Source organism: Scyliorhinus canicula, chromosome 5, assembly GCF_902713615.1.
Source record: "Scyliorhinus canicula chromosome 5, sScyCan1.1, whole genome shotgun sequence".
Classification (NCBI taxonomy): Eukaryota; Metazoa; Chordata; class Chondrichthyes; order Carcharhiniformes; family Scyliorhinidae; genus Scyliorhinus; species Scyliorhinus canicula.
In genome coordinates, this window is record NC_052150.1 from 56,066,472 (window position 1) to 56,093,213 (window position 26,742).

Sequence of the window (26,742 nt, forward strand, 5' to 3'; positions counted from 1 at the left end):
TGCCCGCCTGCATCTCCCCCATGCCCTCCAACACCTCCATCAGCCCAAAGGGGGCTCCCAAACCCTCCACCAGCTCCTCCTCCGCCCTAGGAAACTCAAACCCCTACAAAAAACACCTCATTGCCTCCACCCCAGCTGGGGGCTCCGACTCGTACAATCACTTATAAAATTCCCTGAACTCGTTATTTACCCCCACCGGATCCACGACCGTGTACTACCCCCCCCCCCCCCCCCCCCCCGTTCCCGCAACCCCCATCCTTCACCTTTCCGATCTCTCTCACTGCCTCCTCCTTCCTCAATTGATGTGCTAACTCCTACACGCCTTTTCCCCGTACTCACAGACCGCCCCTTTAGCTCTCCTCAACTGCCCGACCGCCTTACCCATGGATGTCAGCCCAAACTCCATCTGAGGTTTCTGTCACTCCCTCAACAACCCGGCCTCCAGGGCTGCCGAGTATCTCCTATTCTCCTGCAAAATCTCCTCCACTAACCTCGCCATCTCCGCCTGCTCTTCCTTATCTCTGTGTGCGCGTATCGAAATAAACGTCCCCCTTACTACTGCCTTCAATGCCTCTCATAATGTAGCGACCAAAACCTCATCCATGTTATTCAGCTCCAGATATCCCCGAATAGTAGCCCTCACCAGCTCACAAACCTCCTTATCTGCCAACTGCTCCACATCTAACCTCTACTGCGGGTGCTGTTCCCACCATCCCCTCTCCCCCTGATTCACCTGGAAGTCCACCCAATGCGATGCATGATCCGAAACCACAATTGCCAAGTTCTCTGAACCGACTACCTCCGCCAACAACGTCCTGTCCAACACAAAATAGTCGATTCGGGAGTATACCCTATGCGTATGGGAGAAAAACAAGAATTCCTTCACCCTCAGCCTACCAAACCTTCCCGGGCCTGCCTCCCCACCCACCCCCATGCACTTCATAAATCCCCTCAGTTCCCTCGCCACCACCGACCTTGTCCCTGACCTCTGGCTTGACTGGTCTTATTTTGGCTCCAGAACAGTGTTAAAATCCCTCCCCATTATCAACTGGTGTGAGTTCAGGTCAGGGATCTTCCCCTCACAACTCTACATCATCCCAGTTCAGTGCATAAACATTCATCGCCACCACCAGCATGCCCCACAATTTCTCAATTACCATAACAAGCCTCCCCCCAGAATCCACCACTATGCTCCCCACTTCAAAAGCTACCTGTTTATTTATCAAGACCGCCACCACCCTTGCCTTTAGATCTAGTCCTGAATGAAAGACTTGCCCTACCCACCCCTTCCTGAGCCTAGTCTGATCCCCGATCTTCAGGTGCGTTTCCTGTAAAAATGCCACATCTGCCTTTAAAGTGTGATCGACCTGGTTGGGGGACACCCCATCTCCCTCCCCCCACCCCACCCCATCTCCCCCTACCCCACATCAACCATAATTCAATGTCCTCCTCCTCCTGCTAGTCCATTGTTTTTTACAAACTCCATCGCTTCCTCCCACATCCCAAAATAGTATTCTCGACCATTGTAAGTCACCCAGAGGTGAGCTGAATACAGCATCCCAAATTTCACCCCCTTCTTAAAGCAGGCAGCCTTCACTTTGTTAAAGCCCACTCATCCGGAGTTCACTGCCCTCCCAGGTGCACCGCCTCGTCTGCCTGGCCCACCTCAGGGAACGTTCCGCTCCTTGTCCAGAAACAGGTTCAACCGCACCACCATAACCCTCCGCACCACCTGTGGCTTCCTCATCAGTGCCCTGTGCGCCCGGTCAACCTCCAGGTGCCATTCGAAGACCCCCTATCCCATCAACTTCTCAAACTTCTTGGCCACATATGGGTCAGCGTTCACTCCCTGAATGCCCTCTGGCAACTCCACGATCCTCAGGTTCTGTCTCCGGGTGTTGTTCTCCAGATCCTCCATATGCTCCTGAAGCCGTTTCTAGTTATCACGCATCACCCCCAGATTGGCCGCCAACGAAGCAAGCTGTTCCTCCTGCTCCCCCACCCTCTCCTCCACCTTCTGGATCTCTTGGCTTTGAGACTCCAACCTCATCTCCACGTGGTCAATCCCCACCTTCAGCGGATCCATCATCCTCGCCAGACCTTCCAGAGACTCTTTCCTCTGCTGGGTGAACCTCTCGTTCAAGAAGTCCACCAGCTCTTTCAGAGACCACTGAGATGGTAGGACGGGTCCCTTACCCTCTGCCATCTTCCCCTGTGTCGCTGGAAAAGTTTCTTGCTCCAACAGCAGCTTTTGCCTAAAACCACACCTGGTCCACGAATCCATCTAGGAGTGATGGTGGAACAAACTCTTCCTCCACTACTCCTACACCTTTTTCCACTAAAACATTCGCCCGTTAATCAGGGAAAAGTGGGAGCTACAAAATGTGCGACCAGTCACACCATGGCCGCCACTGGAAGTCGGCACTTAAAGTTTTAATTGCAATTGTGTCGGAGATGAGAACAATCAAGCGAGGGGTTCCCGTTCCACTGTTGGGAAAGGCACGCCACTGACAAAATTCCACCCAGTCCTTCAGTCTCCATGTTTCTGTGGCTATCCTTTGACAATCTCAGGTTCCTGGCTAAATTATTTTTTTTAATAAATGTTTTTATTAAGGCATTTATTACAAACACATCAAACAGCCAAAATCAAAAAGAGAACAAACAGGAAATCACATAACAAATAAATTACCAACACCCCCGCGCCCCCACCCTCCCCCCACTCTGACTCCGTTTTTAACCCCAAATTCATTCCCCCCCCACTTCTTAACTATCCTTGAAGAAGTCGATAAACAGTTTCCATCTCTGGGCAAACCCTTCCACAGTCCCTCTCAAGGGAACTTAATTTTTTCTGACCAATTCCACAAGATCACTCACCCACACCCACAGTTCTGCTGACCCTGAGTCCCTCCATCCCAACAGGATCCATCTCCAGGCTACCAGAGAGGCAAAGGCCAGAATGTCGGCCTCTACCGCTCCTGGACTCCCTGGTCTTCAAACAATCGGCACTTCTGGACTCGGGACCACCTTCACCTCCAGGACCTCAGATCCCTGCAAAGATCCCTCCAGCTTCGGTCAGACCCAAAACGTGTGAACATGGTTCGTGGGCCCCCTGCGTACTGCCCACACCTATCATCCACCCCCTCAAAAGTCCTGCTCATTCTCCCCACCATCATAGGCGCCCTGTGAACTACTCTAAATTGAATGAGTCGAAGCATAGTGCATGAGGAGGATGCATTCACCCTCCTCAGATCCTCCTCCCATAACCCAGCCTCCAACATCCTCTTCCTCCCACTTTCGTTTAACTCGTCCTATCGGGGCATCCTCCCAGTCCATTAATTCTTTGTTAATCTCCAACATCCTGCCCTCACAGCCCCTGTTTTTGACACCACCTTATCCTCCAACCGCAGGGGCGGCAGGTCAGGAAAGGTCGGCACCTAGACATAGAACAGTACAGCACAGAACAGGCCCTTCGGCCCTCGATGTTGTGCCGAGCAATGATCACCCTACTCAAACCCACGTATCCACCCTATACCCGTAACCCAACACCCCCCCCCCCCCCTTAACCTTACTTTTTAGGACACTACGGGCAATTTAGCATGGCCAATCCACCTAACCCGCACATCTTTGGACTGTGGGAGGAAACCGGAGCACCCGGAGGAAACACACGGGGAGGACGTGCAGACTCCACATAGACAGTGACCCAGCCGGGAATCGAACCTGGGACCCTGGAGCTGTGAAGCATTTATGCTAACCACCATGCTACCGTGCTGCCCCCATAGTTTCCTCACATAGTTTCGCACCTGTAAGTACTCCTCTACCAGTCCCTCCGAGCTTGGGAAGCTGCCCCCCATGAATAGGTCTCCAAACCGCTCAATCCCCGCCCAGCCTGGAATCCGGGTCCAGCCCCCCGGGAGCAAACCTGCGATTCCCGCAAATCGGTGCCCAGACCGAGGCACCTTCCAGCCTCAGGTGCTGCTTCCATTATCCCCACACCCTCAGGGCTGCCTCCACCATCGGACTTGTGGAGTACCTGCCTCCATCTGCTCCCAGACCGACCCTTCCCCCACTACCCACTTCCTAACCATGACAAAATAATAATCCTTATTATTGTTACAAGTAGGCTTACATTAACATTGCAATGAAGAGGGGAGGCACGGTGGTACGGTTAGCATTGCTGCCTACGGCGCTGAGGACCCGGGTTCGAATCCCAGCCCTGGGTCACTGTCCGTGTGGAGTTTGCACATTCTCCCCGTGTCTGCGTGGGTTTCACCCCCACAACCCAAAAGATGTGCAGGGTAGGCTAAATTGCCCCTTAATTGGAAAAAATAATTGGCTACTCTAAATTTAAAAAAAACATTGCAATGAAGTTGCTGTGAAAATCCCATAGTCACCACATTCCGGCGCCTGTTCGGGTACACAGAGGGAAAATCAGAATGTCCAATCCACCTAACAAGCATGTCTTTCGGGACTTGTGGGAGGAAACATGAGCACCCAGAAGAAACCCACGCAGACACGGGGAGAACGTGCAGGCTCCACACAGGCAGTGACCCAAGCGGGAATTGAACCTGGGACCCTGGCGCTGTGAAGCAACAGTGCTAACCATTGTACTACCATGTCACCCATTTGCTGCCCAGTAGTAGTTAATCAAATTTGGCAAGACCAGCCCCGTCCCAACTCCAATAGCGCCTTCTTCACCCGTGGGGCTTGCCCTGCCCACCCAAACCCCGAGATCAACGCATTAATCTTCCTAAAGAAGTCATTTTTAATAAAAATTGTAAGGTTCAGGAACACGAATAGAAACCTCGGGAATACCGTGATCATCACGGACTGCACTCACCCCACCAACGACAATGGGAGCACATCCCTGCTGTTAAAATCCCCCTCCATCTGCTCCAGATTCAATTGGATTGGATTGGATTTGTTTATTGTCACGTGTACAGAGGTACAGAGAAAAGTATTTTTCTGCGAGCAGCTCAACAGATCATTAAGTACATGGGAAGAAAAGGGAATAAAAGAAAATACATAATACAGCAACACAAGATACACAATGTAACTACATCAGCACTGGGATCGGATGAAGCATACAGGGTGTAGTGTTAATGAGGTCAGTCCATAAGAGGGTCATTTCGGAGTCTGGCGACAGTGGGGAAGAAGCTGTTTATGAGTCTGTTCGTGCGTGTTCTCAGACTTCTGAATCTCCTGCCCGATGGAAGAAGTTGGAAGAGTGAGTAAGCCGGGTGGGAGGGATCCTTGATTATGCTGCCCGCTTTCCCCAGGCAGAGGTTGGTGTAGATGGAGTCAATGGATGGGAGGCAGGTTCGTGTGATGGACTGGGCTGTGTTCACGACTCTCTGAAGTTTCTCGCGGTCTTGGGCTGAGCAGTTGCCATACCAGGCTGTGATGCAGCCAGATAGGATGCTTTCTATGGTGCATATGTAAAAGTTGGTAAGGGTTAATGTGGACATGCCAAATTTCCTTAGTTTCCTGAGGAAGTATAGGCACTGTTGTGCTTTCTTGGTGGTAGCATCGACGTGGGTGGACCAGGACACATGTTTGGAGATGTGCACCCCTAGGAATTTGAAACTGCTAACCATCTCCACCTCGGCCCCGTTGATGCTGACAGGGGTGTGTACAGTACTTTGCTTCCTGAAGTCAATGACCAGCTCTTTAGTTTTGCTGGCATTGAGGGAGAGATTGTTGTCGCTACACCACTCCACTAGGTTCTCTATCTCCCTCCTGTATTCTGACTCGTCGTTATTCGAGACCGGCCCACTATGGTCGTATCGTCAGCAAACCTGTAGCTGGAGTTGGAACCAAGTTTTGCCACGCAGTCGTGTGTGTATAGGGAGTAGAGTAGGGGGCTAAGTGCGCAGACTTGCGGGGGCCCAGTATTGAGGACTATTGTGGAGGAGGTGTTTCATAGAATTTACAGTGCAGAAGGAGGCCATTCAGCCCATCGAGTCTGCACCGGCTCTTGGAAAGAGCACCCTACCCAAGGTCAACACCTCCACCCTATCCCCATAACCCAGTAACCCCACCCAACACTAAGGGCAATTGTGGACACTAAGGGCAATTTATCATGGCCAATCCACCTAACCTGCATATCTTTGGACTGTGGGAGGAAACTGGAGCACCCGGAGGAAACCCACACACACACGGGGAGGATGTGCAGACTCCGCACAGACAGTGACCCAAGCTGGAATTGAACCTGGGATCCTGGAGCTGTGAAGCGATTGTGCTATCCACAATGCTACCGTGCTGCCATGTTGTTGTTCATTCTTACTGATTGTGGTCTGTTGGTCAGAAAATCGAGGATCCAGTTGCAGAGTGGAGAGCCAAGTCCTAGGTTTTGGAGCTTTGATATGAGCTTGGCTGGGATTATGGTGTTGAAGGCAAAGCTGTAGTCAATAAATAGGAGTCTGATGTAGGAGTCCTTGTTTTCGAGATGCTCTAGGGATGAGTGTTGGGCGTTCAAGGCGTTCTGGGAGTATGGAGGTGATGCGCTTCATGATCAACCTCTCGAAGCACTTCATTACGACTGAAGTCAGGGCCACCGGACAGTAGTCATTGAGGCACGTTGCCTGGTTCTTCTTTGGTACCGGTATGATGGTGGTACAGACAGGTTAAAGATGTCTGTGAATACCTCTGCAAGCTGGTCCACGCAGGTTCTGAGCGCATGACCAGAGATCCCGTCCGGGCCCGTTGCCTTCTGAGGTTTCACTTTCAGGAAGGTCGATCCGACTTCAGAAGCTGTGATGGTGGGTATGGGTGAATTATGGGCTGCTGGGGCACTCGACAGCGGATTGTTGGTTACCTGCTCGAACCGAGCATAGAATGCATTGAGTTCATCGGGGAGGGGTGCGCTGCTGCCAGAGATACTGCTCGGCTTCGCTTTGTAGCCCGTTATGTTGTTTAGTCCTTGCCACAACCACCGAGAGTCTGTGACTCTAGCTTGGTTTGATATTCTCTCTTGGCATCTCGGATGGCTTTGCGGAGGTTGTACCTGGATTTCTTGTATAGGTCAGGGTCATCTGCCTTGAACGCCTCCGCTCTGTCCTTCAGTAGGGAGTCAATCTCGCGATTGAGCCATGGTTTCCGGTTGGGGGATGTACGTACTGCTTTCTTTATGTAGCTGCTCCCACACCTGGATGCCCAGATACCTGAAACTCTCTCCCCCTAACTTAAACAGCAGCTCGCCCAACCTCCTCTCCTGCCACCTCACCTGGATCGAAAAGGCCTCACTCTTCCCCATGTTTAACTTATACCCGGAAAACCGGCCGAATTCCACCAAAATGGCCATGGTACCTCCAATACTTTCCAATGGATCCGATATGTAGAGCAGCAGGTCGTCCACATATAGTGAGACCCTATGCTCCACTGCTCCACCGCACACCACCCCACCGCACACCGCCCCCCCCCCCCTCCCCACCCCCGCACTATGCCTTTCCAACCTGTCATGTGAGAGTACCTTTAAGAAATTGGTGTTTATAAATGGGCTGGAGTGAGAGTACCTTTAAGAAATGCGTGTTTACTACTGCAGTGATATCAGAGTGTGGGTGGAGTTGGGCTGTCTCAGCTTTTTACTTTTGTTTTAGGCTGTTTGCTACAGGGTGTGTTTTAGTTTCGTTTTCAGCGCTGGATAGCTGCAGTCACAGCCAGAACGTGTATGAATCTCTCTCTCTGTTATCTAAAGACTGTAAATCGATCCTTTGGTGATTTGAAACTGTTCTCAGTAGTGACTGTAACATGATGTGCTTCTGTTTAAAGGTTTTATTTAAGTCTTATGGATATTAAAAGGACAACTTAAGGATTACTTAGTGTTGTATTCTTTGGGGGTTGTATTTGAATTAATGGTTGCTAAGATGTTCACTGTATGTTTTAAAATGTTAACTTGAGTTCATAGAACAAACATTGGCTTTAAAAAATACTTTCAATTTCTGCTTATCACACCTGCAGAGTGGGCCGTGTGCTCCCTATAGCACAATCTATTAAAAGTTGTGGGTCAGGTGAACTCCATGATACACTTTCGGGTTCTCTAAACCCTGGCCCATAACAAACCCTTTGATGCTCTGAGCACCATTGCCAGTGACCCTATCGCCAAAGCAAAGAGCAACGTGGAGAGTGGGCATCCCTGTCTCGTCCCATGGAGCAGCCTACAATATCCCAAACTCTCCTGGTTCGTCCTTACACTCGCTGGTGGCACCCTATTCAACAACTGGGCCTAATCCACAAACCCCTGCCCGAATCCAAAGCGCCCCAGTACCTCCCACAAATATTCCCATTCTACCTGGTCCCAGGCCTTCTCCCCGTCCAGAGCGACCACCTCCACATTCCGTCCCTCCGAGGGCATCATTATAACGTTCAACAGATGCTTACCTTTGCCAACAGAGGCCTCCCCTTTCCTAACCCTGTCTGGTCTTCCCTGTGGTGTTCTTTGTGATTCTTGTTATCAGGATGGATATTGTAATGTTCACAAAGACCACAGAAGCTAAGTTCCTTATCAAAGCTAACATTTATTTACACTGCACAATTAAGCTCGACCAGGGGCAGCACGGTGGCGCAGTGGTTAGCACCGCTGCCTCACGACGCCGAGTACCAGGTTTGATCCTGGCTCTGGGTCACTGTCTGTGTGGAGTTTGCACTTTTTCCCCGTGTTTGCGTGGGTTTCGCCCCCACAACCCAAAGATGTGCAGGGTAGGATTGGCCACACTAAACTGCCCCTTAATTGGAAAAAATGAATTGGGTACTCTAAATTTAAAAAACAAAATTAAGCTCGACCACTTACTCCTATAGTAAACAATAGTCTAGTAATCTACAATCTACACTCAACTAACATGAGACTCTACATTCTAATCTATAACTGTACTGTCCTAGCTATCACTGCTCTCTCCAGCTCACTTCAGTCTTCTCCCAGCTCTGTGAGTCAGTGCTTTATATAGTTCTGCATCTAGCTCCATCTAATTATGATAAGACATTAACCCTTTCTATTCGGAACATTTCCCATAAAATCACATTCCCTCAATTCCATGAGGCCAGCATAAGCAAAATACAAAAAGTAGCTGTGCTTACATTTTAGAATCATTCACCTGAGGAAGGAGCAGAGCTCTGAAAGCTGATGTTTGAAACAAACCTGTTGGACTTTAACCTGGTGTTGTAAGATTTCTTACTGTGCTCACCCCAGTCTAACGCTGGTATCTCCATATCATGGCTACCATCGACACCACAAACTGCCGTCTCAAAGTGAAGAGGATCTCCAGGAAGATCGCGCATATAGTCACTGACATTAAGTTTCTACAAAGATGCCAGAAAGCAGACAAGATCCCGAAAGGGCTACAGATCACAAACCTACTCAAGTCGACCTACAACACAGACTACGCTGAGAGACTCTGCCGTCGCACCTCTTTCACACTCGTCAACCACCTCGTACACCAGCTCTACAGCAGACGCCGCAACCTGGAAACCAAGATAGAGGCCATATTCTCAACTTGCGCTCAAGATGCAGCAGACCAGCTGCGGAACACTGCCACACAGATGAGACAAGGATACCATGCCACCTATATGCACACCAAGAACAGGAAGCTTGAGAAACTCGGCATCACCATCAGCAGCAACCAAGCCTCCCCCGGTACCACAGTAGAAAACAATACAGGGAAATCTATTGTCAACTTGTCCGACTACACCCTTCAACCAGAAGAAATCGAAGTCCTCAGCTAAGGGCTCAATTTCTGCTCCACCACCAAAATGGACCCCATCAGTCTCGCGGCAGACACGGAGGAATTCATCAGGCGAATGAGGCTCCAGGAGTTCTTCCACAGATGACAAGAGGCCGACAGCGAACCCAATGAGTCAACCAATGAACCGGAACAGCAGACTGAGATCTGCGGTCCGGCAACCGAAGGTACCACTCCGGAAGGCCGTTCCCTAGACTTGACATGTATGCTCAAGCTGTCAGGAGTCACGTCAATGCCAGATTCATCAGTCGCATTCACAAGACAGCCCCGAACGTCATCCAAGCACAATGCAATGCATTTGTGCTCTCAAGACCAAGCGCAACATCATCGTCATCAAACCAGCAGACAAAGGAGGGGCCACCGTCATACTGAACAGAACGGACGACTGCAAAGAAGTGTACCGACAACTCAATAACCAGGAACACGACCCACAAATCCGACCAAGGATCACACCTGGCAACTCAGACTGATCAAGACCTTGGATCCAGACCTTCACAGCATCCTACATGCTCTCATCCCACATTGGAGATCTCTACTGCCTCCCGAAAATACACAAGGCCAACACACCAGGCCGTCCTATCGTATCAGGCAATGGGACCCTGTGTGAGACCCTCTCTGGCTACATCGAGGGCATCTTGAAACCTATTGTACAAGGAACGCCAAGGTTCTGTCGCGACACGACGGACTTCCTACAGAAACTCGGCACCCATGGACTAGTTGAACCAGGAACATTCCTCGTCACAATGGACGTCTCGGCACTCTACACTAGCATCCCCCATGACAACGGCATTGCTGCAACAACCTCAGTCCTCTACATCAACAACTGCCAATCGCCAGACACAATTCTGCAACTCATCCGCTTCATTCTGGATCACAGCGTCTTCACCATCGACAACAAGTTCTTCATCCAGCCATAGGTTACCAGATTCACACCTCAATACGCCAACATCTTCATGCACAAGTTTAAACAAGACCTCCACACCGTACAGGACCTTAAACCGATGTTATACACCAGATACATCGATAACATTTTTAAACTTTGGACCCACGGCGAAGAATCACTGAAATGACGACACAATGACATCAATAAGTTCCATCCCACCATCCGAATCCCCATGGACTGCTCTCCAAAATCAGTTGCATTCTTGGACACAATCATCTCCATCAAGGACGGTCACCTCAGCGCTTCGCTTTACCGCAAGCCCACGGATAACATCACGATGCTCCACTTCTCCAGCTTCCGGCCTAAATAGATGAAAGAAGCCATCCCCTATGGACAAGCCCTCCGTATACACAGGATCTGCTCAGGCAAGGAGGAGCATAACAGACATCTACAGACGCTGAAAGATGCCCTCGTACAAACAGGATATGGCGCTCGACTCATCGATCAACAGTTCCAACGCACCACAGCAAAAATCTGCACCGACCTCCTCAGAAGACAAACGCGGGACACAACCGACAGAGCACCCTTCGTCATCCAGTACTTCCCCAGAGCGGAGAAACTACGACATCTTCTTCATCAGCCTTCAACACGTCAGCGATGAAGATGAACATCTTGCCAAGTGTGCTAGTCGGTATTAGGGGTATTACGGTACCCAGGTTGATGCTGTAAGACCACTGGTGTGGGAGGTACCTGAGACAGCAATATTATTGGTGATGTCTGCCTGCTGGTTCCGCCCAGTAAGGTGGAGTATAAGAGCCTGTGTCTCCCTAGCAGCTGCATTCTGTACCTGCGTTGCTGGGGGAAACATCTAGTCCAATAAAGCCTTCAATTGTCATCCAATCTCACTTCTGGAGTCATTGATCGAGCATCACCAAGGTCAACCCCACAGCCCCACTACTTGCCTTCAAACAACTGCGCAACCTCAAACAAACCATTGTTTGCAGCAAACTACTCAGCCTTCAGAACAGTGACCACGATTGCACACAACCCTGCCATGGCAATCTCTGCAAGTTGTGCCAGATCATCGACATGGGTACCAACATTACACGTGTTGAACACCACCCACCAGGTACACACGCAATATGTTCCACAGTACATACTCATGCGACTCGGCCAACATTGTCTACCTCATACGCTGCGGGAAAGGATGTCCTGAAGCGTGGTACATTGGCGAGACCATGCAGACACTGCGACAATGGATGAACGGGCATCGCGCGACAATCACCAGGCAGGAATGTTCCCTTCCAGTCGGGGAACACTTCAGCAGTCAAGGGCATTCAGCATCTGATCTCTGGGTAAGCGTTCTCCAAGGCGGCCCTCAGGACGCACGGCAACGCAAAATCGCCAAGTAGAAACTTATAGCCAAGTTCCACGCACATGAGTACATCCTCAACTGGGACCTTGGATTCATGTCGCATTACATTCACCCCCCCACCATCTGGCCTGGGCTTGCAAAATCCTACCAACTGTCCTGGTTTGAGACAATTCACACCTCTTTAACCTGGGGTTACCCCTATCTCTGGATCTGTAAAGACTTAATTACCTAAAAATGCTCGCAGTCAAAGCATTGTCTTTGCATCTTTAACTTTGTCTATATAAATATTTCTGGAACATAGCTCTTCATTCACCTGAGAAAGGAGCAGTGCTCTGAAAGCTAGTGTTTGAAACAAACCTGTTGCACTTTAACCTGGTGTTAGAAGACTTCTTACTGTGTTAGAATAGGTGGCAGTCCCAAGGGGCTCAGTACATCGAAGAAGCTGAAAAACAGGATGAAAAACCTGTAAAACAAAGGGCAGGTCGGAAAGAACAAAATTGGTCAGCAGAGTGAAAAGTTTAAAAAAGAAACTTACAGAGTTTAAAAAAACAGTGGAGCTAACAGCAAGAACAGCAAGGCTTAAAAAAAAGAACTTAAATAGAAAAACAAATTGCTGCAAAGTTCAAAAAGCAGACTTTAAATTTGAAACAGAGGGCAAAGAAAGAGAACAAACCTGCGGAGATGAAGCCTTGTTTCTTTCAAAATAATGGCGCCCATCAGGTCTCCCGGAACGTGGGAAGGTCAAAGACATGAAGAAACCAATAGTTCGCAATTTCAAAAAGAAACGTGCCTGCCGAAGTTCCCACATCACGGCACATAAAAAACTACATTGGGTCTAAACGATAAGAAGTATTTTTTAAAAAAGTTTTAAAGAAGCAACCATGATTGCATGACTCCTGAAAAAGCGCAAGAAAAACACAGAGGCTCAACTGACAGCTGAGTGAAAAAAAACGGTTACAGTCTTAAAGCGGCTATTCCCTCAAAGAGGTAATACATAGATGGGGCAGCAGGGTAGCATGGTGGTTAGCATCAATGCTTCACAGCTCCAGGGTCCCAGGTTCGATTCCCGGCTGGGTCACTGTCTGTGTGGAGTCTGCACGTCCTCCCCCTGTGTGCGTGGGTTTCCTCCGGGTGCTCCGGTTTCCTCCCACAGTCCAAAGATGTGCGGGTTAGGTGGATTGGCCATGCTAAATTGCCCGTAGTGTCCTAAAAAGTAAGGTTAAGGGGGGGTTGTTGGGTTACGGGTATAGGGTGGATATGGGGGTTTGAGTAGGGTGATCATGGCTCGGCACAACATCGAGGGCCGAAGGGCCTGTACTGTTCTATGTTCTACATTTAAAGTGACAAGAGACAATCACAAGAAGAAACAAACGGCTACGGACAGGGAAATTAGAGAAGACCCCAAATACAGGGTAACTTTTTTTAAAGTCCATAGGCAAGAAAGGTTTTAAAAAATAAGGCAGTAAAGACCTCAAAGAAGAGTCAATAAAAACCTCTATGTGGAGATGCCGGCGTTGGACTGGGGTGAGCACAGTAAGGAGTCTTACAACACCAGGTTAAAGTCCAACAGGTTTGTTTCAAATCGCTAGCTTTCGGAGCACTGCTCCTTCCTCAGGTGAATGAAGATGTATGTTCCAGAAACATTTATATAGACAAAGTCAGAGATGCCAGACAATGTTTGGAATGCGAGCATTTGCGGGTAATCAAATCATTACAGATCCAGTGATAGGGGGTGATCCCAGGTTAAAGAGGTGTGAATTGTCTCAAGGGAGGACACTTGCTGGGATTTTGCAAGCCCAGGCCAGATGGTGGGGGATGAATGTAATGCAACATGAATCCCAGGTCCCAGTTGAGGCCGCACTCATGTGTGCGGAACTTGGCTGTAAGTTTCTGCTCGGCAATTCTGCGTTGTCGGGCATCCTGAAAGCCGCCTTGGAGAACACTTACCTGGAGATCAGGCTGAATGCCCTTGACTGTTGAAGTGTTCCCCGACTGGAAGGGAACATTCCTGCCTGGTGATTGTGGCGTGATGTCCATTCATTCGTTGTCGCAGCGTCTGCATGGTCTCGCCAATGTACCACGCTTCGCGACATACTTTCCTGCAGTGTATGAGGTAGACAACGTTGGCCGAGTTGCATGAGTATGTGCCGTGTACCTGGTGGGTGGTGTTCTCACGTGTAATGGTGGTGTTACCACATTCATCCCTCACCATCTGGCCTGGGCTTGCAAAATCCTACCAACTGTCCTGGCTTGAGATAATTCAGACCTCTTTAACCTGGGGTTACCCCATCTCTGGATCTGTAAAGACTTAATTATCTGCAAATGCTCGCATTCTAAGCATTGTCTGGCATCTTTGAATTTGTCTACATTTATGTTTCTGGAACATATCTCTTCATTCACCTGAGGAAGGAGCAGTGCTCCGAAAGCTAGTGTTTGAAACAAACATGTTGGACTGTAACCTGGTGTTGTAAGGCTTCTTACGATAAAAACCTCAGAAGAGGTAGGGGGACATCTCAAAGAAAAGGCAATGAAAGAGCGAGAAGGAAGGCGATGAAAGATCCCAAAAGGTGGGCAATGACATGCCCCTGAAGGAGGGCTCCAAAGGAAACTAGAAATTATTGAACATAAAGGGGAGCAAAAAGAATTAAAGCTATTGAGAAGACATTAAAATAACAGTATGAAATGGCTGACAGAAAACGTGAAAAAAAAGAAATTTACAAAAATTTGCAAAACAAAGTTAATAAGAAGGAGAAACTAATGAAAACAATGGAGAATCAACTGAACTTTGTGAAAAAGCAATTAGGACATAAGAACACGTCCAGTAAATGCTTAAATTAGGAGAATAAGAGCTTGAAGAAGAAGTTCATAGAAGGAACTAAGCAGAGCAATTCTTATAAAGCCGAGGTAGAAAAGTTGAATTTGGAACTTTCGTGTCTCAATGGGTAATTTGAAGAGACTATTCAGAGCCTTCAGGAGGAAGTTGAAGAACAGAACCTTGACAATGAAAAATTAACTGAGGGGTAAAAACTAAAATTGGCAGCAGAACTAAAGTCTGACACAGAAAGAAACTGAGATTATGTACCAGAACAAGATTGCTGAAATATTCACATGAATGGAAAAAAAAACACAAGCACGAATATGATAAAATGGTCAATGAAAAAGATGCTGACTTGAAATGCTGAAAGGAAAAAACCCAAAAAAGCCTTTGGAAATTGAATTATTTTCTGTCTGGGATGACCTCTCAGTCATAAAACAAGGGCTCAAGAAAGTAACTGTGGAAAAGAATGCAAACTAAAGCAATGAAGGATAGAGTCAAATCTTAGAAAGAGGAGTTAAAGAATAGAAATTCATGAAAAGCTATCTTCAGATTACAATATCTCATTAGCAGAGAAGAAACTTTATCACTCAATTTAAGTACCAGAAACACTGAGTATTACTATCTTTCCTTCACATGTGACAGACTAAGATCTGAAACAGAAGGGAGGAAAGTTCTTGAAAAACATGTGACAATATGTGCCTGCATGTATTATAATATAAAGGTGCTCTACAGAGCAAGGGTTAATGCAGAACTGGAGAGTTGTACCGCCCACAGTGTGATTTATGTAGTCACATGGTCAGAGAACAATCTAGATGTACAATCTGTAAGCATGGTGGGAACAACACCATGCAAGACCATACTTGGAACTCTAAATAGTTAAAGCCTATCAATAAAAGTGTTTACGTTTAAACACACAAGCCTCAAGATCTATTAACGAGTCACCACCACTGCAACATAATAGAACATCCTTCTTTAGCAATTCTGTCAGCTCTCTTTGTCAGAAAGGTTGGGTATGTATGATGCTAAGAAGTTGAAAAATCAAAGGTATCTCTACAAGTCCTCTTTGTCCGAGGGAGTAAGTGTATCTCGTACATAGAACATATAATGCAGAAGGAGGCCATTCGGCCCATCGAGTCTGCACTGGATCGGGGCAAATCCTGGAACCAACACAGTTAATCTGAGTTACATTCACCTGGCATTGCTGTTCAAGATGTGCCCTTCAAGATCAGCTGCTGCAATCAATGAGTGCTGGTCCTTGAGTACTTGGGCCAGAAATGGTCTTTTTGGAGTTCATGTCAGCGAGATGTTCAATTTCCTTTGCCTTTCCTGCCCACGACATCTTCTTCATGTCACAGGTGCACATTTGTTCCTTGGCCTATAATTGTCAGTAAGCCAGTTTCTTTTCCTTTGAGTATGGGTCATTCCACCAACACAGAACGTCTTGCACTTGTGATCAATCAGTTTGTAGATCCCTTATCATTGTAATCAAACAAATCCTGGTGGTTCCTGGCAGGAAATCCAAGTGTCTCTTTGCAGGACTTAAGGACATCCGAAACATTATGAACACTCTTTTGTTCTTACTTGAAGTTTAAAAGATTTTCCTTCTGGCATTGTTGGGATTGGTCTCTTTTGATTCGAACCTTCAGAGCTTTGATGTTAATCTTTTGTGGACACCTCTGCTGTTGTATCCATTGTTTCGAACAAAGTTTGGACATAATTGAATAAATAAGTCAGTTATCAGCCCAGCAGTCATCCATCCTTGTCATTGTTCTGGTTGTGCGGACATCTTTGTGGTCTCAGGCATGGATGTAATCGATCAAGTCCCAGTTCCTGCAACATGAGTGTTGCTATGACATTTTGTACCTATTATTCTGGTGTACAGGATATTGATGATGATAAGCTCATGTTCTGTGCATTTGGTAAGGAGAAGAATGCTTTTGGAGTTGACAATACCTTCCCTGACAAGAGTCTCATTCCAGAGATTGGAATCTCTTTTGACTCTGGTGTTAAAGTCTCTGAGAAGAATAAGCCTGTTCTCATTTAGAAGCCCACAGTGAGTTGGTGAAGTTTGGTACAGCAATCTTCCTTGGTTTCTTTGTTAATGTCCAGAGCTGGGGTATATGCACTGAGCATGGTGATGAATTAGCTCCTTGCCAGTTTGAGATGAAGAGTCATGAGGTGCTTATTTCTTCCAAGAGGGAATTCATGAAGACATTTCACTGGTGCATTCTTGATGGAAATCTAAGTCCGTGTTCTATGCTTTCCTCTTTTGATTTCCTTTTCCAGAAGAAAATATAACCACCTCAAAATTCCTTGAGCTCCCCTTTCTAGATTGCCTCACTCAGAGAGGTGATGGTGGTGTTATATCAATGATCAAATAACTTTAAAAAGTACAGTACAAGAACAGATCCTTCTGCCCTCCAAGCCTGCGGCAATCACGTTTCCCGTCTAACCTAAAACCTGCTACACGTCTGGGGTCCTTTTCCTTCTACTCCCATTCTATTCATGTATTTGACAAGACACCCCTTAAATGTCACTATCGTCCCTGCTTTAACCACCTCCTCTAATTGGGAGGCCAACTATGTTTAGGACAACCTTTCTTGCCCCCTCTACAAGAAGGGGTAAACAGATTGATCTTAAAGAGCATGCCTATAGTGGCCGAAAGGCACTCTTACCTCATCCAAGTGCTAGATGACCATCTCGTAACTACTCCCTCTGTCCCAGATCATGACGATACGTTTCCAGGCAACGCAGTCTTGCTCCCGTGGCTGGGGAAAGATATCTTTAATATGAAGAAACCATTGCACACCAGCTTCGATACGTGTTTTGACAGAACAAAACCTTGTTCCATTGACAAGGTAACTAAGATCTTTCAAAGTTTCATTCTGCTGCAGACTTTGTCCTCCACAACAGCTGTTGAGATATTCCAGATGGTGGAGCTTCCTCTGTCTGTTCTGCAGTTGAGGACTTTTCTGTCGGAGCCCCATCTGCGGAATGTTTCTCGGATACCTTAGAGCCCTTCACAGTAACTGAAGCAGCCCAGGACATAAGGAGTCCCACTTCACCCCATTTTAATCAACCCTTCCTTACTCACAGCCCCGGTTCCACACAAGGATCAGGATGACTTTAGAACCCAGAGAAAGAAATAGAGAGAAGTGGAATGAAGTGGCTGCAAGACAGTAGGTATTTGAGGGGGGTGTCATGATATGCAAACATGCAGCTAATGAACACATAGAATAGGACATGACCAATGAGCAGTCAGGACACTCAGGGGTGGTATCTCACTATAAAAGGGATGAGGCACTCACACCCCGCTTCTTTCCACAGACCAACATCTACAGAGTGAGACAGGGTGTATCATCGGCATCACACCCCAGCACGTGGCTCAGAGCAAGGCTGGTTCAGTTAGACTGAGTTACTACATTTAGATTAGCAGAGAGTCGAACTCATTGAGAACTGTGCTAATAGTTCAATAAAACACATTGAACTCACTTCAAAGTCTGGAGCATTTTTTACTCAAAACTGCACCAAGTGGCAGCCTGTGTTATTCCAAATTACACAACACAACAGGGGAGGGGGAGGAGTGTGGTGGGGGGGGGGGGGGGGGGAAGTATTGTGAATGGGACTACAGGTGGTGGTTGTGATATAAAGAGTAATATGATATGTTACTGGACTTCATAACCTCGGTGAGGTCATGAAAAAGAAAATGAAAATCGCTTATTGTCACGAGTAGGCTTCAATGAAGTTACTGTGAAAAGCCCCTAGTCGCCACATTCCGGCACCTGTATGGGGAGGCTGGTACGGGAATCGAACTGTGCTGCTGGTCTGCTTGGTCTGCTTTAAAAGCCAGCGATTTAGTCCAGTGAGCTAAACCCCTTGTAACATTGCAGCCATCTTTTGAATGCAACCTCTGGCATTGACCTCCTCTGGTCACTCGTGCCTGGACATATGCTTGGAAATTCTTCACTCTGCCCACATCTATCCCCACAGCTGTAAATAGCATCTCCTACCTATGATGGACCATCTCCAACAGGGCAACAATTTTAAAACCTGGGCTCTGTTTAGCAGCTGCTTCAAGCGTGTCTGAAATGTACATGCCAATGATCAGCAAAGTACATTTCCCTTGAAAGAGCTGAAAGATGCCTTTAAATATTATCATGGACTCTTAGTTTTCATGGTTTCAAATGGGCAAGCTGCCAATGAACAATCTGTTGACTGCTGACTAGTGCTCCTTTCAATTTTAATGAGGAAAGGGAACCAAGTTCTCAATTTAACAATGTTAGGGCCCTTATTTCTAATCTCCATATATTCAGAGACTGAATGTAACCCCCCCCCCCACCTCCCACAAGTGGTTAGCACTGCAGCCTCACAACGCAAAGGACCCAGGTTCAATTCCGGCCTTGGATGACTGTCTGGGAGGAGTTTGCACATTCTTCCAATATCTGTGTAGAATTCCTCCATGTGCTCCGGAGTTTCCTCCCAAATACCAAAGTGGATTGCCTCTTAGTGTCCAAAGATGTTCAGGTTAGGTGGATTGGTCATGATCAATGTGCAGGGTTATGAGGATAGGTTGGGGGAATGGGTCTAGTCGAGTGGTCTTTCAGGGTTCGGTGCAGACTCAATGTGCCCAATGACCTGTAGGGATTCTTTGGTGTGGAAGATATTTCACAGAACCCCACAGGCGTCCCAAAAGCAATGAATATGTGGCAATTGCTCAGGAAGTTTGAATTTCTGATGGAGAGTTCCCCTGCTACCTAATACCCTCAAAGGATGTCTTCAACTCTAAATTTGCATTGGAGACCTCATGCAGAGCCCACTGACTTAACAGTAAACATTAGACAGAATAAAACCTAATCTGATACCTGGGAAATACAGAACTGATCTCCTACCCACTCACAATAGCCTGCCTGACTTTCGCCACCCCCCCCCCCTCCCCCCCAAATCCGGTCCTCCCACTCCCCCTAACCTGACCTGACTAATCCCCATCACCTGACCCCCTTACATCCCCCGATACAATCTGAAGTCATCACCCTACCAACCTGCCACCTTACCCTGCTGCCACCCTACCCCATATCCACTTACCTTAACCCCCCTACCCCCCTATCTTCCCCACCCTACCTCTTCACCTTACCCACTCCAAGACCTTACCCATCCTCTTACCCACTTATTTTCTCTTTGGAGCTTTTCAAAGAAGCTTTGGGGCAGTTAAACTCTTTACTTACTGGAATACGACAGTGACATAAAACTGGAGTGTGGCTTCTTTGCGGATTCTCTCTACTGCTCCTTTTGATGTTTCCTGCGCTGACTTAGTTCTGCGGGATCATCCATAGAACATACTGCTCAGAAGGAGGCCATTCGGCCCATCGAGTCTGGACCAACCCACTTAAGCCCTCACTTCCACCCTATCCCCGTAACCCAATAACCCCTCCTAACCTTTATTGGTCACTAAGGGCAATTTAGCATGGCCAATCCACCTAACCTGCACGTCTTTGGACTGTGGGAGGAAACCGGAGCACCCGGAGGAAACCCACGCACACACGGGGAGAACGTGCAGACTCCGCACAGACAGTGACCCAGCGGGGAATCGAACCTGGGACCCTGGCGCTGTGAAGCCACTTGTGCTACCGTGCTGCCCATCAGAGGAGGAGGATGGAGGAAATTAAGTGTGAATGTTGTTGTCTGATCAAGGTCCAAAATAGTTGCTCTGACCCAGATCCAATTTGGGCTCACATGTTGAGGTGCGTTCTGTATGTGCGTGCCACACATTTACCGTTCAAAAGCAGCATTGATCAATTACTTCAGTTTAAACGTAGGGTATCTGGACCAGGTGAAGTTACATTAATGTTTCTTTTCATATGTTTGGCTATTTGAACAGTGCTTTTATTTTTCCATTTTAAAGTATATTTTGAAATAAGACTGTTGAATGACAATTCAGATAACTCACTGCTGAGTGTTTTGGTTTTCTTGCAACCCCATAAATGTACAGATCAATTGCAAAGTTCTAATTTGTTGAAAAAATTGCAGGATGTGCAGAGATAATTTCAACAGAATTGGCATAGCTGTACCAGACAGTTTCTGAGGGAAAGGGTCAGTAAATCAAACACTGGGAGGGTTTCACCCTCTCATTGTTTGTAGCTTGACCTGTTGCTCTTTCTTAGCCTTCAAAGGACTTTCCTTCGAGGAGAGATGTCCATTCTGCAAATTCCTGCAGTTCAGCCAAGGATATAATGCCTGTTGTGAGATCAGTCCATTAGACAGATCTGCTTTAGTAATGAGCAGTTTATTTTCCCAAACTGCTCAGATGTTGACCTGGCCATTCAGTATTTCAGCCGAAATGAATTCAAAATGTGTCCAGTCACTGATAATTTTAGCTGCGAGTGCTTGTCACTGTGGATTTACAAACAAAAATGAACCTCTTTACATTCATTATTAGACAAATGTGTTGATTAATGGTTGGATGCTGAAAGCCATTAGGACCTTTTTTGTACAGGTAATTAAGGGGAAAGAATAATAAACTAGTGAATTAAGCAAGCGATGTTTCATAATGGGAAACTTCTTAACTTGAATGAAGTGAGTCTTGCTAAAAAGACTCAAAATCTTTGAAACCATGGTGAAGATAGAAGATGTTTAACAGTAGAGAAACAGAATTATTCAAACCATTGGAGCTATTCCAGTCACATAATCAAAGCGGGTTCAAACATTATCAATCAATAATATTGCCTAATTATTGGGTGAAGAATACATTGTAATATGTCACTGGATTATTGCCGTCAATGGAAGAAATTTTTTGAAATCAATACACTTTTTCGTAATATATATCTTTTCTGGACTATTAATAGTAGGTGGTCAACAATGTTAATCCATGACTTCCAAAATGACATAGTTTGTAATCCAAATGGTATCCTTAAGACATGTCACAAGGATTTGCTTAAATCTTCCTGAAATCAGAATGGATTTTGTGTCAATTGATGCTGTGTCTGACCTTAGCTTTGCCCCTGATGGGGCATTTTGGCATTCCTTAGGAACTTAGCCTCTAATCTGTCCACTAATTAATTCCAAGAACTGGACAGCAGCTTCCCAGTTCATTTGGGAATTTCTCAAAATTGTTTCAGCAACTTGTGGAATTCTCGCTTGGTGATATTTTTTACAGAATTTTACAACAAAATTTATGTTTGAGTTACTCGCTGTTCATTCTAAGACTAGATTCATGAGTGATATTATAGTGGTCAGATATATGGAGGATATGTGGAGCCTTTAACTGGCCTGGGGATGCACACAATCTGTTTGGTGTACGGACTGGAACCATCTGTAATTTAACCCGATTATGTTTGCATTTGTTAATCTTGTGATTAAAAAGAGACATTGAAAATACAAAAATCTTTAAATAAAACTGGGAATGTACTTCAGCTTGATCAAGATTTGATACTGAAAGCTGTGTTAAACCTCAGGTTTGATCTCTTCAATAGATGTGGGCCAAATGGCCTCCTGATCAGTATGATTCTAAAGCTGATGACGTGAACTTCTGCCATGACTCCATTCAAAGGATCCGTTTCATTAGTAAAGCCATCGTTTATTACCTAGGTTTAGTTACCTTTGAGACGGCTTCCTGTTGAACCTCTGCAGATCATGTGGTGAAGGTACCCCATGGCAGGAATTTTGACCACATGACAATGATGCAATGGTAATATATGTCCTAGCCAGGATGGTGTGTGACTTGGAAAAGTTTGGAGGTGGTGCTATTCCCCTGTACTTGCTGCTTTTGTTCTACACAGTGGAAAACATGGTTCTTATAGGTGTGGCAAAAAAGCATCAGCAAATTGTTGCTGTGCATCTTTAGATAGTACACACGGCAGCAATGCACGTGAATACAATGCATAATTAAAACGAGAAGAATGGAGAGTAATATGGGGTTACAGGATAAGAGCTGGCCTTGCTTGAGTATGGATGAGTGAATATAATGTCATAATGTAAGGCTGGCTCGCTTCAAATATTTTTATCGCGTATAGAGTGATAAATTGACCACAACTTTGAAAAGAGTTATGAGATATATTGTGATGTGAATGTATATGCTCACAGCTGCACTACAATCTTTGGACCCAACTACCAGTCTATCATTGCGCAGTACATGGTGAGATCTAAGAAATATATTCAATGTCAGCTCCTATACCTGTGTAAAATAGTTTAATTATTTCAAACTCTGGGAACCACAAAACATTGGATTGAAGTTGCCTGTGAAGTGTTCCAGATTTGGTGGAGTCTTTGGACTTGCAAGCCTTGCATTTATTTAGTGTCTTCCAAGCTACTGGTGGCGACATGTAAGGAAGCAGTGGTACATGAGTTGGTTCCTGCCAGAGAACTTTATTTAAGCCTTTTCACCTGATTTTTGTAGCAAGTTTGGGCGGCACGGTGGCACAGTGGTCAGCACTACTGCCTCACAGCTCCAAGGATCCGGATTCAGTTCTGGTCTTGGGTAACTGACTGTGTGGAGTTGCACATTCCCCTTGTGTCTGCATGGATTTCTACCGGGTGCTACGGTTTTCTCCCACAGTCCAAAAATGTGCAGGTTAGGTGGAATGGCCATGCTAAATTGCCCCTAAGTGTCAAAAAGGTTTGGTGGGTTTACTGGGTTACGGGATACAGTGGAGGTGTGGGCTTAAGTAGGGTTCTCTTTCCAAGGCCCGGTGCAGACTCGATGGGCCATACGGCCTCCTTCTGCACTGCAAACATTATGATTATAAGTTTGTTCGTATTGATTGGTTAAGTATCCCACATCAAGACTTCCGGTGGCGGCCATGAAGGAGTAGGTCGCACATTTGATAGCTCCCGCCTGTGACGGACTTTTGGACCTTTTTCTCCCGTTTTTTCTGGATTTTATTGGATGAATCGGTGGAGAGTGAGACAGTGAGGAGAAATCCCCCTCCAGGTGTATGGAGAATTGGACCAGAAGTGGCCGTGTAAGAAGACAAAGTTCTCCAAGAAAGACACGAGCAGAGATGGCAACGCGGGGAAGCATGGTAAAGAAGCAGGGCTGTGGGAAGATGGCACAGTGGTCGACGGAGCAACTGGTGAAGTTTTTTGAAGATTGTTTCACCAAGCTTAAGAAGAACACGCTGGATCCGATTAAGGCTTCGATTGATCAGGTTGTGCAGAATCAAGAAATCCAGGAGATGGAGAAAAAGGTGTCCGAGCCTGAGGAATACCTAACCGTGCTGGAGACCAAGGTGGAGATGATGAATGACCGGCAGAAAAGAATGCAGGAGAAGCTGGAGGACTTGGAGAACAGGTCCAGGAGGCAGAACCTGAGAATCGGCGGTCTCCCTGAGGGCAGTGAGGGATCGGATGCGAGGGCTTATGTGACGAACATGCTGGAGAAATTGATGGGGGCTGAGGCGTTCCCTCTGCTCCTGGAAGTGGATAGAGCGCCAAGAAGCCCCGAGCGAATGAGCCGCCGAAGGCGATGGTGGCAAATATGCTCCGATTCGACAAGGAAAACGTTTTGCGGTGAGAGAACGGAGCAGCAGGTGGGAAAATTGTGAGCTGCGCATTTATCAAGACCTGGGCGCGGATTTGACTGAGGCGAGCCACGTTTAATCGGGCAAAATCGGCCCTCTTTAAGAAGGGGGTGAAGTTCATGGTGTCTGTGGGACACATATGAGGAACGGGAGTTTTACTTCGAAACACCAGACAATGCATTGACTTTCATCAGGAAAAAAAGATTGGATATGAACTAAACACACTGGGCGGAATTCTCCGCAGAGGGCCGGATTCGTGAAGGCCGTCGTGAATCTTGGCCGAGATTCACGACGGCCTTGGAGCCCGCTCACCGCACCTAATTCACCCCCACCCTCAGGGCTAGGAGCGGGCCTCTGTCTTTCTCGGCAGCGACTCGTCACGCCGAGAATGTGAAGTCATCCGCGCATGCGTGGGTTGCCGGCTCCAACACGTACATGCGCGGATGACTTCATCGCGCAGACGGCACGAACCCGCGCACACCTGGCAAGACGTGGCGGCTTGATCTTTCCGGGCGGTGGAGGGGAAAGAGTGCGTCCGTTTTGGAAGCTGGCCCAATGATCGGTGGGCACCGATCGCGGGCCTGTCCCCTCCCGAGCACAGTCGTGGTGCTCCCGTGCCAATTGGGCCCTTAGATGCCCCAAACGGGCATCTGGCGCCCTTTCACGAATGCAGCGACCAGGTGTGGTTGCTGCCGTGGTGAAATGGGCGTGAAGGACCGGACGCTTGGCCCATTGGCCTCGGAGAATCGCCGTTCGCCATGGAAAATGGCGACCGGCAATTATTCCGGGGGGGGGGGGGGGGGGGGGGGGGGGGAGAATCGCTGAGGGCGCCAGGGGGGCGTAAAAAATGTCGGGAGGCCCTCCAACGATTCTCCCACGCCACGTGGGGAGCGGAGAATTCCACCCACTGTCCCCAGCGATTCTCCCCCCCCCCCCCTCCCCGGCTCGAAAAAATGGGCCGAGCGGCCGGCCCTTCACGCCTGTTTCACCACGTCAGCAACCACACCTGGTCCATTTGGGGCATCTAGGGGCCCGATTGGCACGGGAGCACCGCGACTGTGCTCGGGAGGGGACAGGCCCGCGATCGGTGCCCACCGATCGTCGGGCCAGCGTCCAAAACGAACGCACTCTTTCCCCTCCGCCGCCCAGAAAGATCAAGCTGCCACGTCTTGCCGTGCGGTTGAGGAGAAAGACGGCCACCGCGCATGCGCGGATTCGTGCCATCTGCGCGATGAAGTCATCCGCGCATGCGCGGGTTGGAACCAGCAACCCGCGCGTGCGCGGATGACTTCACATTCTCGGCGTGACGAGGTCGCTACCGAGAAAGACGGAGGCCCGCGCCTAGCCCCCCGGGTGGGGGTGAATTAGGTGCGGGGAGCGGGCTCCGAGGCCATCGTGAACCTCGTCCGAGTTCACGACGGCCTTCACGAATTCGGTCCCCTGCGGAGAATTCCGCCCACTGAATCCTTGGGGAGAGTATTGCAATGGCGATTTGTGAACAATCACTTTTGTGCTGGTTTGAATAAGTAGTGCTTTGTGCAATAAGGGGCTGTTTCGATGGCTAAAGTTAACTTTGTCTTACTGGGAGCTGTGTGGAGCGGGGGTTTGTGGCTGTTAGTTCTGTGGTTGGTTTTCCACTGTTGTTTCTGCTGTTTGTTTACTTACTGGGGAATACGATGCTTTGAATATGTATGATCAAGTGGGGGGAGAGGTGAGAGAACAATGGGGAGACAGTCTGATTGGTGCCATGGATGGGAGCTATCAGGTCAGCTTGGTCAGCTGACTCACGGAAGCACAGTGGGGGGGGGGCGAACAGGTGATAAGCTTGAGCTGGAATTGGGGTTTGGGTTTCTAGTGTTGGTGCTAGGGGGAGGGAGAGGGGGGAGAGCTGCTTTGCTGACAGGGGGGGAACTGTTACTCGGGGGAAAATGGGAGGTCGGGGACAGAGGGTGCCGTGAGCTGGAGGCGGAGGGCTCAACCAAGAGGCTGGCCTAAAAAGTGTGATGGCTCGTCGATGGGGCGGGGCGGGGGTGGGGCGGGTGTGGTCCCCTGACTACGCTGGTAACATGGAATGTTAGAGGGCTGAATGGGCGGTCAGGTGGACTCGCGTGTTCGTGAATTTGAGGGGGCTGAAGGCGGATGTAGCAATGTTACAAGCGACACACCTAAAGGTTACAGACCAGACTAGATTGAGAAAGGGGTGGGTTGGCCTAGTATTCCGCTCAGGGCTGGACTCAAAGACCATGGGGTAGCAATTTTGATTAATAAACTGGTGGCATTCGAGGCATGGAGAATCATGGCAGACATGGGGGAAGGTACATAATGGTCAGTGGGCAGCTGGAGCACCGGGTGGTACTCGTGAACGTATATGCTCCGAATTGGGACAATGTGGAATTTATGAGGCGGGTGTTAGGTAAGATCCC